The following is an 18,525-nucleotide window of genomic DNA, read 5'->3' as shown; positions in this document are numbered from 1 at the left end:
ACATCATGATCAGCGCAAATTTTATAAAGGACAAAATTTAATTGGGCCTGGCTTACAGGTTCAGAGGTTCAGTCCATTATCATCAAGGCAGAAACATGGCAGCATCCAGGCAGGCATGGGGCAAGAGGAGCTGAGTTCTATATCTTCACCTGGAGGAAGCCAGGAACAGCATCAGCATCTTAGGAGGAACTAGGAGGAAAGTCTCCAAGCCCACCCCACAGTGACATATTTCCTCCAACAAGGTCACACTTTCTAATAGTGCCACTCCCTGGGCTAAGCATATGCAAACTATCACATTTCACTCCTTGGGGCAAACATATGCAAACAATCACAGTTCCCAAGGCATCATAGCTCTATTGGACTTTGAACAAATGCAGGTGGTAATCATGAACACCAGGATGTCTATCAATATAAGGTGTTTTGTTTTAATATCTATGTTGAACTCTTAACATGGATTTTATTAATGCTTACTAAAAGCAGAAATTTCTGAAATATGGATGAGTGGGGAGATTAATTGAAGTATACTGTTAATAAAGATCCCACAAAACATCTCCTGAATGAAAAATCATTTTGTTCTCATTTCTCTGATCATAGAGAGGAATGGTTGTTCCATGCCTAGAAAGTAGTAAACAATCTTGAGTTTCCATAACCTGAAAGTCTGAAGAAACCCTCATGTTCTGAATCAGACCAAACAATAATGTCCATCCATTCTGTGAGGAATTAGAAGCATAGTGGTATGCCACCACTTTTCACTAAGACTCACTGTGTATGGTAGTGACAATATCATTTACAACATGGCATCTCCGTTTCTGTGTCAGATACTTGATGGTAAATATATCCTTAGATTGCTTCTTGGAATGCTGAAACTTTATGGCTTCATACATTTTGAGTAAGGGAAAGAACATAGGAGAACCTGTATCCCTTTGGAGTTTCAGTAGGCCATAATAACTGGATTAATTGAATTACGAATGTGGTATTTCTACTTAACTTATGGAGCTATGCATAGTGACTTGCATATGGGAAATATGACTTCATATAAAGGTTAATTAAGGTTGAGTCAGTTAGTGACAATGTCTCTGAATAGTACAGGATTTATTTTCTCAGTGGGGTATATGTGCCTACCATTTGTGAAACTTACTTTTTCAAAAAATCACATGCATAATTTTTTTCAAACTTGATAGGAGATTAATTATTGAACACAATTTTGTAGTGTATAGGAGAGCACTGTGGAAGCCTTCAGGAATGCAGGACTTCCACCTGTCTAGATGATCATGGTTGGTGATATATTTGACACCACAGTCATCAGGAATGAGCCACTTCTCAGCAATCATGTCTTCAAATTCATCTGTATTAGACTGGCGAGACCCACTTCTCTGAAGTATGGATCTTCTGGTGGCTAGGGAATTTGAACATGGCTCTGCATAGAGCCTCAGTCACACATTCCTTATTCTGCAGCTTGGTGTGGATAGATATGGTGACCTGGCTAATGTGAACACTGGCCATTGTACCCAAAGGCACCATGCATACCTGTCAAGATCATATCAGCCCCAGCACAGGACAACATTTTGTTGCTATGGATGTTATGTAAAGAGTCGAGCCTCTCCAGAATATGAAAGCCATCCTTGCCACAATACTTTACCATGTTGGCCCAACTTCCAGTGCTTCAGAAGAGAGTTCTTCATATTCACCTAGTACCATATGGCCACAAAGTGGGAATTCATCCACTTTAGTATTTCTTTTTTCCCAAGTCGAAGATGTGGAACTTAGCATCAGGGACTGAGACTTTGAGTATGGATTGTTATTAGAATACCAGAAATATTAGGCAAGGAGGTGGCCCATGAGAAAAAGATACCATAGATATCCATTTTAAACTGTGCCTATTTAAGTCTTCCAGAGACACAATTTGTGATAGCCATACTTAAGAATTAAAAGTAGGACTCAAAGGAGGCAAGCTACACCCTAGACAAAGAAAGAAACTAATTGTTTTGCAACAAAACAAAGAAAAGACAAGAACAAATATAATCTCACATCCAAACATGAATATAACAGGAAGCAACAATCACTATTCCTTAATATCTCTCAACATCAATGGACTCAATTCCCTAATAAAAAGACACAGACACAACATTTTGCTGACTACAGGAAACACACCTCAGAGAAAAAGACAGATACTACCTCAGAGTAAAAGGCTGGAAAAGAATTTTCCAAGCAAATGGTCTAAAGAAGCAAGCTGGAATAGTCATCTTAATATCGAATAAAGTCGACTTTCAACCAAGAGACATCAAAAAAGATAAGGAAGGACAATTCATATTCATCAAAAGAAAAATCCACCAAGATGAACTCTCAATCATAAATATCTACACTCGAAATACAAGGGCATAGATACGTAAAAGAAACCTTACTAAAGCTCAAAGCACACATTACACCTCACACAATAATATTAGGAGATTTCAACAACCCACTTTTATGAAAGAACAGATCATGGAAATAGAAATTAAACAGAGACATAAACAGACTAAGAGAAAACATGAACCAAATGGATTTAACAGATATTTATAGAACATTCTATCCTAAAACAAAAGGATATACCTTCTTCTCACCACCTCATGGTACTTTCTCCAAAATTACCATATAATTGGTCATAAAACAGGCCTCAACAGATACAGAAAGATAGAAATAATCCCATGCATCCTATCAGACCACCAAGGGCTAAAGCTGGTCTTCAAAAAAAAAAAAAAAAAAAAAAAGGAAAGAATGCCCATATATATATGGAAGTTGAATAATGCTCTACTCAATGAAAACCTGGTCAAGGAAGAAATAAAGAAAGAAATTGAAGACTTCTTAGAATTGAATGAAAATGAAGGTACAATACACACAAACTTATAGAACACAATGAAAGCTGTGCTAAGAGGAAAACTCATAGCTCTGAGTGCCTGCAGAAAGAAACAGGAGAGAACATATATCAGCAGCTTGACAGCATACCTAAAAGCTCTAGAATAAAAAGAAGCAAACACATCCAGAAGGAGTAGAAAGCACGAAATAATCAAGCTGAGAGCTGAAATGAACGAAGTAGAAACAAAAGGGACTATACAAAGAATAAACAGAAACAAAAGGTAGTTCTTTGAGAAAATCAAAAAGATAGATATACCCTTAGCCAGACTAACAAGAGGACAGAGAAAGTGTGTCCAAATTAACAAAATCAGAAATGAAAAGGGAGACATAACAACAGAGCCAGAGGAAATTCAAAAAATCATCAGATCCTACTACAAAAACCTATATTCAACAAAGCTTAATAATCTGGAGGAAATGGACAATTTCCTTGATAGATACCAGCTTCCGAAGTTAAATCAGGAACAAATAAACCACTTAAGCAACGCCATAACTCCTAAAGAAATAGAAGCAGTCATTAAAATCTCCCAAGAAAAAAGAGCCCAGGTCCAGATGGGTTCAGTGCAGAATTCTATCAGACCTTCATAGAAGACCTCATACCAGTACTATCCAAACTATTCCACGAAATTGAAACAGATGAGTGCTACCGAATTCCCTCTATGAATCCACAATTACTCTTATACCTAAACTACACAAAGACCCAACAAAAAAAGAGAACTTCAAACTAATTTCCCTTATGAATATCAACGCAAAGACACAAAATAAAATTCTTGGAAACCAAATCCAAGAGCACATCAAAACAATTGTCCATCATGATCAAGAAGGCTTCATTCCAGGGATGGACGGATGGTTTAACATATGGAAAATCATCAACGTAATCCACTATATAAACAAATTTAAAGATAAAATCCACATGATCATTTCATTAGATGCTGAGAAAGCATTTGACAAAATTCAACACCCCTTCATGATAAAAGTCTTGGAAAGAATAGGAATTCAAGGCCCATACCTAAACATAGTAAAAGCCCTATACAACCAACCAGTAGATAATATCAAAATAAATGGAGAGAAACTTGAAGCAATCCCACTAAAATCAGGGACTAGACAATGCTGCCCACTCTCTCCCTTCTTAATCAATATATTTCTTGAAGTCCTAGCCAGAAGATTCAGACAACAAAAAGAGATCAAAAGGATATAAATAGGAAAGGAGGAAGTCAAAATATCACTATTTCTAGATGATATGATAGTATATTTAAGTGATCCCAAAAATCCCATCAGATAGCTACTAAACCTGACAAACACCTTCAGCAAGGCGGCTGGGTATAAAATTAAATCAAATAAATCAGTAGCCTTCCTCTACACAAAAGAGAAACCAGCCCAGAAAGAAATTAGGGAAATGACATCCTTCATAATAGTGTCAAATAATATAAAATACCTCGGTGTGACTTTTACAAAGGAAGTGAAAGATCTATATGATAAGAACTTCAAGCCTCTGAAGAAAGAAATTGAAGAAGAACTCAGAGGATGGAAAGATATCCCATGCTCATGGATTGGCAAGATTAATATAGTAAAAATGGACATTTTACCAAAATTGATCTACAGATTCAATGCAATCCCCATCAAAATTCCAATACAATTCTTCATACACTTAAACAGAACTATTTGCAAATATATCTGGAATAACAAAAAAAAACACAGTATAGCTAAAACTATCCTCAACAATAAAAAGATTTCCATGGGAATTATTATCCCTGAATCCCTGAACTCAAGCAGTATTACAGAGCAATAGTGATAAAAACGGCATGGTATTTGTACAGAGATAGACAGATAGAACAGTGGAATAGAATTGAAGACCCAGAAATGAACCCACACACCTATGGTCACTTGATTTTTGACAAGGGCGACAAAACCATCCAATGGAGAAAAGGTAGCATTTTCAGCAAATGGTGCTGGTTCAACTGGAGGTCAGCATGTAGAAGAATGCAGATCGATCCATTCTTATCACCCTGTACAAAGCTTAAGTCCAAGTGGATCAAGAACCTCCACATCAAACCAGATACACTCAAACTAATAGAAGAACAAGTGGGGAAGCATCTCGAACACATGGGTACTGGATAAAACTTCCTGAACAAAACACAAATGGCTTATGCTCTAAGATCAAGAATCGACAAATGGGATCTCATAAAACTGCAAAGCTTCTGTAAGGCAAAGAACACTGTTGCTGGGACAACATGCCAACCAACAGATTAGGAAAAGATCTTTACCTATCCTACAACTGATAGTGGGCTTATATCCAAAATATACAATGAACTCACAAAGTTAGACTCCAGGGAGAAAAATAACGCTATAAAAATGGGGTTCAGAGCTAAACAAAGAATCCACAGCTGAGGAATCCCAAATGGCTGAGAATCACCTAAAGAAATGTTCAACATATTTACTCATAAGGATCATGCAAATCAAAACAACCATGAGATTCCACCTCATACCTGTCAGAATGCCCATGATTAAAAACTCAGGGGACAGCAGATGCTGGCGAGGATGTGGAGAAAAAGGAACACTCCTTCATTTTTGGTGGAATTGCAGACTGGTACAAACATCCTGGAAATCAGTCTGGAGGTTCCTCATAAAATTGGACATTGAACTACCTGAGGACCCATCTATACCTCTCTTGGGCATATAGCCAAAAGATGCTCCAACATATAACAAAGACGTGTTCTACTATGTTCATAGCAGCCTTATTTATAATAGTCAGAAGCTGGTAAGAACCCAGATTGTAGAGAGCGGCGCGGCAAAACAAAGATGGCGCCGACATCCAGCCTTGTCTGGATATAAATGACTTACTGCGCATATGCAGGCTTGTCCCCTTGCTAGGGCTCCCTCTAGTGGTGAACAGCGGTACTGTACATGTGCGGTTTATGCACCAGGTGTCAGTTGACCGTTAATATGCTAATGAGGTGATTCATTCTCCGCCAATCCCTGGAGGACAAGTAGTGGGGTGATCCAAGCCCCACCAATCCCTGAGAGATAATTAGCATACTGTTGTCTATATAAGCCGAGCGATTTTGCTGCTAGGGGTCCCTGTTCAAGAGAGCTGTAACACTAAGAAGAGCTGTAACACTGAGAAGAGCTGTAACACTAAGAAGAGCTGTAACACAGTAAAGGCTTGCTCGCAGAAGAATCCTGTTGCCGCGCGTCGTTCTTGCTGGCGGGACATTGGGCGAGCGACACCAGATGCCCTTCAACAGAGGAGTGGAAACAGAAAATGTGGTACATCGACACAATGGAATATTTCTCAGCTATCAAAAACAATGACTTTACAAAATTCATAGGCAAATGGATGGAAATGGAAAATATCATCCTGAGTGAAGTACCCCAATCACAGAAAAACACACATGGTATGCACTCATTGATAAGTAGACATTAGCCCAAATGCTTGAATTACCCTAGATGCACAGAACACATGAAACTCAAGAAGGATGACCAAAATGCAAATGCTTCACTCCTTCTTTAAAAGGGGAACAAGAATTCCCTTGGGAGAGAATAGGGAGGCAAAGTTTAGAACAGAGGCAGAAGGATCACCCATTCAGAGCCTGTCCCACATGTGGCCCATATATATATAGCCACCAAACTAGATAAGATGGATGAAGCAAAGAAGTGCAGGCTGACAGGAACTGGATGTAGATATTTCCTGAGAGACACAGCCAGAATACAGCATATACATAGGCGAATGCCAGTAGCAAACCTCTGATCTGAGAACGGGACACCAGTTGAAAGAATCAGGGAATGGACTGAAAGAGATTGAAGGGGCTTGAGATCCCATATGAACAACAATGCCAACCAACTAGAGCTTCCAGGGACTAAGCCACTACCCAAAGACTATACATGGACTGACGCTGAGCTCCATCCTCATAGGTAGCAATGAGTAGCCTAGTAAGAGAACCAGTGTAAAGGGAAGCTCTTGGTCCTGCCAAGACTGAACCCCTTGTGAATGTGATTGTTGGGGGAGGGCGGTAATGGGGGGAGGATGTGGAGGAGACTACCCTTATAGAAGGGGATGGGGAAGGGTTAGGGGGATGTTGACTGGGAAACTAGGAAAGGGAATGACAATTGAAATGTAAATAAGAAATACCCAAGTTAAAAAAGATGGAGAAAAACAAAGTAGGACTCCAAAAGTTAATTATTGATTATTAATTATACTCTTGTGATTCTAAGGAATTACTCTAGAGTGAGATCCTCAATGTAAAGGAATAGACTTGCATATAATATCACAATCATATTTCAAAGTAATATGTAAGTGTTGAGTGTGTTCCTTAAAGTATTGAAAACCCTTGGAAGAGTTTGGGCCTTTTGGTGTAGCCATGATACCTCATAACTAAGGGGGTTCAGGGTGACTACATTGCTCTAAGACAATCACACAGTATTTTACAGAATTTTAATCACGTTTGCAAATTACACATCTCTTCACTGTCTACACCCTAGATCTGAAGTATATGAGTTTGAAATTCATGTTTGAAAGCCTTGTTAGACACTCTTTAAAGATTTCATGTTCATTTTTAATTCTAGCTGTCGATCCCTGAATTTCCTCTCTCAAATCCAACTCTTCCCCCACTCCCACATGAACTTTCCTTACCTATTTCCCCTGTCCCAAGGCTACCCACAGAGTCTATTCTATCCCCCACTTCCAGGGAGATTTATGTATATATAACTTATCTCGCTATCTGGGTCTAGAGACTGTTATTTGATTGTCATTTATTTAGTGGCTAATATTGGTTTATACATGAGTAAATATTACATTTTTCTTTCTAGAAATGGATTACCTTATACAGGAAGTTTTTTCTTTTAGTTCCACCCATTTGCCTGCAAATTTTATAATGTCGTTTTTTTAATATATGAGTATTAACTCATTTGTAACTGTATCTTCATCTTCATATGATCTTTTATTGAGTTACACTGAGAATTTTTACAATTTCTGTCTATTATGAACAGAACATGAATAAACATGTTTGAGCAAGTGTCTGTGTACTGCAGTAGAGCATGCTTTGATGTCCAAGAGTAGTTTATCTGTGGTAGGTAGATTCCCAATGTTTTGAATGAGACATATTGATTTCCATATTGGCTATACAAACTTGCACTCCTGATGAGTTTTCCCCTTATTTCACCTCCTCCCCAAGATGAGCTTTCATTTGTCTTATTGATCCTAGACATTCTGTTAGGTATAAGATAGAATCACAAAGATTTAATGATTTGCATTTCTCTCATGGCTAAAGATGATGGACATTTCCTTATACACTTCTAAGCCATTTGAGTTTCATCTATTAAGAACTCTTTGTTTAGATTTGAACCCCATTTTAAATCATTTGGGGGGTTCTGTGTATCTATACTTTTGCATCTAACATTTGAGGGGTGGTATGGCTATCCAGATTAGTGGAAATTTCTAAAATTCATCTTAATGAAACTTTCAAATAATTAGAGACACAAAGTTCTAACTTACTATCTTCTGCACTCAAATGAAGTTTTCAGTACTGTGACTAGGTTACATACAATTGAGTTGGCTAGCAAAATAATCCCATGGGAATCCTCAACAATACATGCTGCTTGCAAAACAATAGGTTACCCACCACAAACTTACAGCAAATCACCATTGCTATATACTACACTCACACAACACATTGAACATGGAGAGGTTGAACTGGGATCTACATAGAACTTTCATCTCCAATTTTAGTGTCCTTGGTATGGGAAGGTACACTCCAGAAAACTAGATGAGAAACATGAACACCAACCCAACTATAAATATTTGATCTACAAGGGTATCCTGCTTACATGATATTTTATGGTAATGGTGGCACAAAACTTTTGAGAGTTACAAAGCAATATGATTTAAGGTCCATTATATGTTATAGAACTCATTTCTGGAACTGCTAGGGTGACCAAGACCCTAAGACTTGAAAGTCCAGGCATCTATGGTAAAACCTTATACTACTGCTCTTAAAAGTATTAATAAAATGACTACTATTGACATTCTGCTCTATGTATAGATCAGTGTTTTGATCATCTATCATCAGAAAAGATTCCTGCTGCAGCAGATGGGGACAAATATAGAGATCCACAGCTCAACATCGAGAGAGAGAGAGAGAGAGAGAGAGAGAGAGAGAGAGAGAGAGAATGAATGAAGAGAACCGTAAATGGGATGCCTTTATCAAATCCTTCCCCTCAGATGTCAAGAAACCCTGTGGAATATTAGGCAGAAAGTATGAACCTATAGGTGAAAAATCTTTGGATAATTTAAGGACAATATGCATATTTATAGACTTTGAATATTTTACAGGGGTAAAACATTTGAAATGTCTGATTTTTTACAGTGTGAGAATTTTTAAAAGATGAATATTTTCATATTTTGATAGTAATACTAATATGAGATCTTGTGGATAAACAACAAAGGTTATAGTTTAATGTAAAAGAATGTTCATGGGGACAGAAACTAGAATTCTATAAATCATGAAGTACAAGTTCTATCTGTAGAACACTAATGAGATATGGTATAGGTAACTCAGTGGGTATGAATGGTGTGTTCTCAAAGGAGGAGACAAACAGTTATTATAGGTATTTTGCATTTGATAATGTCAGGAAATACTGAATAGGTCTATTAATACAAATAAGTCATCAGGCCCTGCCTGAATATCTTTAAAATCCTTGGTAATATAAGAAAATAGTAATTTATAAACAGAATTAATGCATCAAGTCAATAATAGTCTTTATTTGATCTGCAATTACATCTAGCTAGGTGGGAAATTTAAATATAGATTTATTAGAAATTAAAACATTGTAAAGATTGGGAATATTATACCGCGCCCAACCTTGACCAGCAAGGAAGACAAGACCACAGGAGATCTTCTTCAAGCAGTTTTACTCAGGAACCTTGATACAACCTTCTGACTCTCTCTCTCTTCTGGCTCTCTCTCCCCAGGGAACGCTCTGCACCATACTTAAATAGCTAGCACTGGCCAGTCCTAGCAAGCCACATGGGTCATGTAGATAGGCTGTCACTATGCGGAAGCTAGCGGGCCAGGCAGACATAGCCAAATAAGGACTTGTTTACTGCAAGGAGTGCTCACCATTGGGAGGGTGGAAGGCAGAAACCAGCACCATCTTTGAGGCGCGGCACATTGCAGCTCTCTACAGTTCCCCCTTTTTGTTTAATTAATCAAGCAGGCAAAGGCACCACTGAGCGTGGCGACCCCCCCTGTCTTAGGATCATCCCTTCATTAAACCCGTCGTAGGACACCTCATCGCCCACAAGGTTCCGTGCCTTAGGTAGAAGGGAAATTGCCAGTCGCTGGGCAAGGTCACTCACATATACTCAGGGGCGAGGTTCAACTAGGTCTTCTGAATGACCGTAAGCCAGGTTTGAGGGGACTGTCCTGCTTCAATGGCTGTAAATGTCTGTACCACCATAGCCACATGCCGCCTCTTAACAAACCTCATTCTACAGAGACACCACAGGCTCACTAGGGAGACCAGCAACAAGAGTTCAGCTAGGGCTCCCATACCCGCCCACTGCCTCAGATGATTCATAGCAGTAGCAATCCAAGATGACAACCCTGTAGCCAGTCCAGCATCCGCACGTGTGGAGTTAACGGTCACAATGGCTACACGTAGCTGATCCATTAAGAAATCAAATTATCCAGTCCAATTACCTAAAAAATAACTTGACAACTGTTTAGACAAATTAGAGGAGTGGGCTTAAAGGTCATGACGTATTGGCATGGGTCTCGGGAACACTGGTAGTATCCCCCACTGGGGCTCCTTTTTGACCATCATTTGGGTCACACCGAGAAGTGCCAGCAACAGGAGAATCTTCATTTTTGTTGCACCTCCTGGTCGGTCTTTCAGGGACCCACAACGGATTTTGCCGGTCCTGAGGAAACACAAACAGACCCTCTTGCCCACGCCAACACAGGGTCTGGCCCATGCCATAAGCCAGTGAGCACATCTTTCCACTTCACATAACCTTTCAATGTGCCCGCCCAACACTGATGTCGGTCAGCGGCAGAAAGGCCATCATCATCCAAAATTAAAAAATTAAGAGTAAAAAGGGCTAAGGATTTCTGTTCCTTAGGAGTTCTGCCATGGCCTATTCCCCCTTTTTGTTTAATTAAGCATTCCTTCAAGGTACGATGTGCTTGCTCAACAATACCTTGACCTTGGGGATTATAAGGCAGACCATGGCTCAACCGCACATCCATCTGTTTACAAAAGGATTTGAAAGATTGGGCAGTTATAGGGCTAGTCCTACCCTGTAGGTATTTCCCTAGTCCTTTACCGGGAAAATAGCCCATATTTTTCATAATCTTTTGTGTAGTCTCAGAATAATCATTGATCAATTTGAAACCCATGTCTTTCAACAGATCCCTTCCCCAAAGGGAAATGGGCAAATCCAACACATAGGGTTGCATAACTCCTGAATGCCCTTCTTGATCTCTCCAACTCAATTGTCTTGTACTCATATCAGGAGCTCTTGCATAACCAAGACCTTGTAATGTTTGAGATGAGGCCTGTACTGGCCATCCAGAGGGCCAATCTTTCTTAGCTATTATACTTCTATCGGCCCCTGTATCCAACAGTCCTAGGATCCTTTTGCCATCTATCCTTAGCTCCATTACTGGGCGTTGGTCTAAACCCAAAGCTAAAAATGTAAGGTCGGAACCTGTATAACCAAAAGCCTTCTCTCCCCTCTCTCTAGACTGGGCGGCAAATCTTTCATGAAGGCTAGGCAAAAGTAACAACTGAGCTATTCTATCTCCAGGGGAAATAGCAGTAATTCCTTTTGGTGATTCTACCATGATCTTGACAACCCCGGTATAAACTGGGTCAATAACTCCTGGATGGACATGTAGTCCTCTTAAAGCTGTAGATGATCTCCCTATAAGTAACCCTACTGTGCCAGGCTCAAGGGGTCCTTTAAAATCAGTTTCTATCAACTGGACCCCCATCCGAGGAGTTAGTATGAGTCTGGTGGTGGAGCGGAGGTCCAGTCCTGCGGAGCCCTTAGTGTCTTTCCTTGGCCCCTCGGATGGCGAAGGGACGGCCACCTCTCGTGACTCTGTTCTACATCCTGATTCTCGACTGCCCCATATATTTGTGGGCCCTGGGGTCGGGGGCCCCGCTGTCCGTTTTTTGGATGTGCTCCACCAAAGCCCGAGCTGAGAGGCTGCCCATTGATGTCTTTTACCGAGCAACACTCATTAGCCCAATGATTCCCTTGTTTGCACTTGGGGCACAGCCCTGGTTGCCTTGGGCATTGGCCACTTCCTGTACTAACTAGACTTCCCCTTTCTGGACTTTGCCTTTTTAGGTGCCCCTATTTACCACATTTAAAACACGCTCCTGAACTTCCTCCTTTTCTCTGCGTCATCTGCATAACAGCAGCCGCAAGTCCAGCATTAGTCAAAGGTCCCCCTATTTCTCTACAGACCTTCATCCAAGCTTCAAGTCCCTTGTTCTTGTAAGGAGTGATAGCGGCTCGGCATTCCCTTGTGCACTGTTCATAGGCCAACTGTTTAATCAAGGGCATAGCAGTATCGGGGTCTCCAAAGACTTTCCCCGCTGCTTCTACTAATCAGGCTGCAAAGTCAGAGAATGGCTCCATAGGTCCTTGAATGATCTTGGTGAGGTTTCCACTCACTTCTCCCTTATTAGGTAAGGATTTCCATGCCTTTGTTGCAACTTCATTAATCTGCTGGTAAACCTGTCCTGGATACCCTGTCTGAGCATTGGCAAAGCGTCCCTGACCGAGCAGCATATCCCTATCCCTGGCAGCCTGGCCATCCCCCGCTGCCAAATTAGTGGCAGCCTGTTCATTGGCAAACTCAATAAGAAAAGCTTTCCAGTCCAAATACTGTCCCAGACTAAGACAGCCCCGAGCAAGGTTAGTCCAATCACTAGGAGTCATGCAAAATCTGTGTAAGGCCTCAACCTGAGCTACGGTAAATGAGGCCGTAATGCCATATGTCCTGACTGATTCTGCCAGGGACTTGATCACCTTAAAGTCTAAAGGCTCATGATACCGTTGTTGATTAGCATCCACATAAACAGGATAGGCCAGATGTAGTTCTGTGCAGACTGCCTTCCACACTTCTGGGCAGAATGTACTACCTGAAACTCTACTTTCTCCCTCTACAACATTGCAGGGAAGAGGAGCTGAGGGGAACCGCCCAGGAGGTTCCTCCTCCATTTTAGGCATTTTCCTTTTCTTCTTCTGTCTATTCCTTAGAGACTGTTTCCGCATTTGATCTATCAACTCTTGTAACTCTTCTTCTGAATCTGTTTCATCTGTTTCCTCCTCTGTATCTGTCTTTTCTGAGTCTGTCTCCTTTGCGCTTCCCTGGTTTTCTGACCTCTCCTCTTGAAGCATTTCTAGGGCAGCTTGCTCCTTCTCTATAGCTGCCTAACAACATTTCTGATCCTAAAGGCAGCTACGTACTAAGCGCCATACTGGACGGACCCCAGGTCTTAGAGTCACCTGTACCAGGGCAAAATTAAGGTCTTTCCCTAACTTGTCCCAGCTCGCCACTGTGAGATTACCAGAGGCTGCGAACCAGGGTGCAATGGCATCGCATTCGCTCAAAAATCTCTCTATGGTGCTTCTTTTTATTTTTAGTTTCTTTCGCTCAAACAGCTCTTGAAGAGCCAGAAAAATTGGACAAGACTGTGAGGTCCCCATGACAAAAACTTTCTATGCTGCTATAGCTAAATTCACCGTGCATCTTGCTACTTTCAGTTCACTGCTACCACAAACTACTTTCGGTTCGCTGCTACCAGGAACTTTACTTTCGGTTCGCTGTTACCGCGAACTTTACTTGCTCACTACCCTGAGACTTTATAGCCACTTATTTCCCGTGGTCCTTATTGTTCCACCTTACCTTGGGAACTTTCCAGCACTGCCCTGACTGCAAGAAGTTCTGATCTTGGAGAGAGTTGAGTCCCTTTACGGTGGATTCGAGGAGTTCCCCGTACGGGCCACCACTTGCCGTGCCCAACCTCGACCAGCAAGGAAGACACAACCACAGGAGATCTTCAAGCAGTTTTACTCAGGAACCTTGATACAACCTTCTGACTCTCTCTCTCCCCGGGGAACACCCTGCACCATACTTAAATAGCTAGCACTGGCCAGTCCTAGCAAGTCATGTGGGTCATATAGATAGGCTGTCACTATGCGGAAGCTAGCGGGCCAGGCAGACATAGCCAAATAAGGACTTGTTTACTGCAAGGAGTGCTCACCATTGGGAGGGTGGAAGGCAGAAACCAGCGCCATCTTTGAGGCGCGGCACGTCGCAGCTCTCTACAATATTAGGCTTAAGCCACTATGTTTCCGTTACTCATATTCAGGCTTTTAACTATATTTTATGGGGAGGTGATAGTCCAAAGCTTCACAAGTGCAAATAAAATACTGAATCCTACCAAAGGCACTTATTTTTCCAATCGGAGAGGATGCCTGATGTGACCTCCCAAGCTAGTGGTTAGGTAGATCAAAGTAGGGCAATTAGTTTGGGAACTAGTTAATAGATTATATCATAATATCAAATAGCAGGCAAATGCTATTTGTTTGAAAGGGGAAAAGTTACCTGAAATATCTGTGTCCTGTGTCCTAATACGTAAAATCGTCAGAAATAATTGGATATTTTATGGGCTTCAGTAGAGCACCAGAGCAGAATTGAAACAATTATCCCTGTGTTCCTAGGGGTAGGAGGGATGCAGTTGGCATTGTCAGAGTTCAGGAAACATATTGTTTGTGTGTGTGTGTGGGTGGGTGTGTGGGTGTGTGTATTATGTGTGTGTCATAGCCTATAGCTAATATAACAACAACAACAACAACAACAACAACAACAACAATAATAATAATAATAATAATAATTTTCAAGTTTATTCTCTTTACTGGAATGTTCTATAACCAGTGCATAGTCAGAATCTTTAATTTCAAAAAAAGTGGTAGTCTCACACGTTTATGTGAAAAGGCAGTACCCTAAGAAACAATATTCCAAAAATCTTTGAACACGGACTTTTCTTAAGAAAAATATCTGATGATAAAATTGCATTATTACCAGTCCATTGTAGAGTTAGATTTCATAAAAATGATGTTAATGAAAAAAAGGGATCATGAAATTGGTCTTTTGAAACCCAGACTCTCTAACCTTTACCAAAGGAAGGGGAAGTAAATGTCTTTAACAATTAGGTCTTGAAATGATTTCTTAAAATCAAAAATTCCATAACGAGTTTGTGAGGAAGTCTTGAGCTTATTGTTTAGAAAGGAGAATATTATACAGGCCTCTACTTCATAGTACTTTTCTTGGGATACTAAAGGAAAGAGCTTAAATATCAGGTGTGTTGGCTAGACCCTCACTGCTGCTATACTGCTCTCACTTTATAGCCTGAAGTTGCTGCTTATCATCTCTGGGCTTTGCTGCCCTCAGTTATAAAGAAGATACCATGAAAAGTTCCTATTTCTTTAATCTACTTTCCTTATTTAGCAGATGATTTTCCTAGGAAAAAGTTTAGCCTGACAATTACATGTTTCTAATAAACCTTTGAAATCCATTTTTCTAAACTCCTAAATGTATTTATAGTTATGAAGGGTGATAGGTCCTCAGTGAACAATGCCTAAAGACAAGCACAGATTTCTCCTTTGCTATTGTGACTCTTCATAAAAAAAAAAAAAACTTTCACAGGTTTTTTTTTCTTCATCTCACACTTTAGAACTCAAATATGTAATTGTAACCTTACGCCTTGCTGTTAACTGGTTTAATAGAAATTTATGACTTAATCATTCCTTGCTATTAGAAAATACATAGAATGAAATGAACTAAAAGATTCAGTCAAGAAACACTCAAACAATATCAAATGGAGTCCCCAGTCGTTGCCATCTTTAAGTACATTCATAACCTTAAAAGAATACAAAAAATTTAGTGTTCTGGTTATTATAAGACTGACTTCTGCACTGAGATTGGCCCAGGAATGGTTTGTTACTGGTCATCTCTAATATACTGGCATGGAAAGTAAATGGACAAATTGGAGACAACATGGTACTGAAGAAGCAAACAGCAGGACAGATTTCATCTTGCTCTCTAAACTCTGTTTTAATCTGCTGCCCTTGGAGAAAGTTGCTGTTCTTGGAAAAAGCTTTGGATCTTGAATAAAGCTGCTGCCCTTGGAGTGATATGGCCCCCACCCTAGGGCTCTGGGAAAGAGACCACCAAATATCCAGAGCAGTTGAAATAGACATAACAGCTGTGCCCAGCTTGTAGCACAATAAAAAGATGAGTTAAACATTCCCAGGTCAGGATGCCCCTTTTTAGATATGTGTTCTCTCCTTGTGGCCTGAACAAATGCTATCAAGTTTGAAGGATAACATTCCTTTACCCATTTATGTAATCATGTAACACCAAGTCTTGAAGGCCCCAGCTTACAATTTTTTTCCTATATAAACACTAAGGCCATAGACCGGAGCATCACTTCCCTAACCTGTTATGCAGGGAGTTTGTGACCAAGCCTGAACTCGAATAAAAACTGGCATGTGCACTTAAATCAGAGTTGTGGTCCCTGGTGGTCTCTTGGAGTTCTTGTTATACTGGGCATAACATTTGGCTGATGCTCCATGATCCTCAAGAACCCAGGACCCATGATCCAGAGAGTCTAGTTCTGTCCAATGAGTGTTGAGTATTTCTGTACATTGTCGGTCTTTGTTCTTTCATTTTTGAGGAAGATCTTACAGTGTAAGCTTTCAAGAGTGGCTAAGAGTGGATGCACTGGAGTGTCTCTGCTATAGGGGACCAGGTGATGCTGCCAACACCAGAGATGGCCATATCACTCCAAGTGTGTTCACTCGCAGTGGGAAGGAATTTTTGGTGGAGGAAGAAGAGGCTCACTATTGGTCACTTTCCTCCCAGGACTGCCTTTGGTTTCTGAGGTTAGAGTCATGAGTCTGAGTTTTTGGATTCACTTCTGGTTTTAGTTGCTGCACAGCTACTTTGTGCATATTTGTTTGTCTACTGTGTTCTGTGTGATATTTAGTTTCTATTTGTATAGTACTTTGACAGACACTATGGAACAAACTAATTCTCATCCTCTCAATATCATTTTTAGCTCATTTTAAAGAAGTCAGGACCAAAGCACGTAACCTCTCTGTAGCTGTGAAAACAGAGAAAATGACCACTTACTGCAATTCAGAGTGGCCAACTTTCGATGTTGACTGGTCATGGGATGGAACCTTCCATCTCCCCATTGTGTTATTGGTAGGAGACAAGGTGTTTCAAAAGGCTCAGGGGCACACTGATCAAGACCCCTATATAGTAGTTCAGAAAGATTTGGTTACTAACCCACTACCTTGGGTTAAGTCTTTCCTCTTTCCCCCGTTGATGTTTCCTCAACAACAGGAGCAGTACCAGTGCTTGTGAAGGGAGAATGGAAATGGGATAGTCATAAACCCACAACTGCTCTTTAACCTATCTTACAGGATAGAACCCCTGAGGAACTTGCCTTCCAGTTCCCTACATTCCTCTGCTGCTAAAGGAGGTCCCAACATAGTCCCCTACCCCAGGTCCAGCACCACTAACTCTTCTGGCTCTGGTGGGGTTGACCTCAGGAATAGAAGGGCAGCCTTCACAGGGAATGAGGAGTAGGGATATGTTGTCCCCTGAAGTTGTAAAGCTAAAGGTAGATTCCACTGTTTTACCTCTGTGGACAGTGGGGCCAGTCGAACAATAAGAGAATCAGCTTCACCATTACTGGCCTTTTGCTACAGCTGACCTTTATAATTGGAAGAAGGAAAATGCCTGATTCTCCAACAACCCTAAGGAGCTCATTGGTTTCTTAGACATCTTCCTTTTCACTCATCAGCCTACTTGGGATGATTGTCAAAAGCTTTTGAAGATTCTTTTTACTACTGAGGAAAAAGAGTGCATCATTTTGGAGGCCCAAAAAATTCCAGGAGATAATGGCACACCAACAGAGAACCCAGCCAATTATTGATGATAGATTTCCCCTCAGGAGACATATCCTGGACTACAATAAGGCCGAAGGTAGGGAGTATTTCTGGATCTACTGACAGACTCTGATAGCAGGTCTCAGAGTAACCATTAGGTAGCCCACTAATTTGACCAAAGTTTATAGTGTTAGGAAGGAGACTAATGAAAACCCAACAGTATTTCTTGAAAGGATCATGGACGCTATCTGCCATTATAAGTACCTAGACCTTAAAGAGGCAGGGAATTCTAATACAGTGGCCTTGGATTTTATCAATCCATTGGCAACAGACATTAAAGAAAGTTACAGAACTTAATAGGACTTTAAAATTCCTTAAGGGATTTATTAAAAATTGCAGAGGAGTAGCGTAATAGAGAAGCTAAAGATATGTAAACCCTAAGCTCCTAGACACAAGCATCACTTTCTAACGTGTTATGCAGAGAGAGATGTGACCCGAGTCCAAATTTGAATCAAGATTCTCATGTGTACTTATTTCAGAGTTTTGGTCCTTGGGGGTCTCTTTGGAGGGTCTTGAGAACTGGGCATAACAGTACTTGATATTAAGTGAGGAGGTATCTAGCAAATCAGGGATGTTTTTACTAATGACACAGCACCCTG

At 40.6% G+C, this 18,525-nt stretch overlaps 1 pseudogene; it reads right to left on the bottom strand.

Annotated features, from left to right (window-relative positions):
- Positions 1–1,142: 1,142 nt before the first annotated feature.
- Positions 1,143–18,525, bottom strand: part of LOC134484187 (large ribosomal subunit protein uL16-like) — a 64,994-nt pseudogene continuing 47,611 nt past the window's right edge.

Source organism: Rattus norvegicus, chromosome X, assembly GCF_036323735.1.
Source record: "Rattus norvegicus strain BN/NHsdMcwi chromosome X, GRCr8, whole genome shotgun sequence".
Taxonomy (NCBI): domain Eukaryota; kingdom Metazoa; phylum Chordata; class Mammalia; order Rodentia; family Muridae; genus Rattus; species Rattus norvegicus.
Note: the sequence above shows the minus strand (reverse complement) of the source record. Positions and strands in the feature narration are given on the sequence as shown.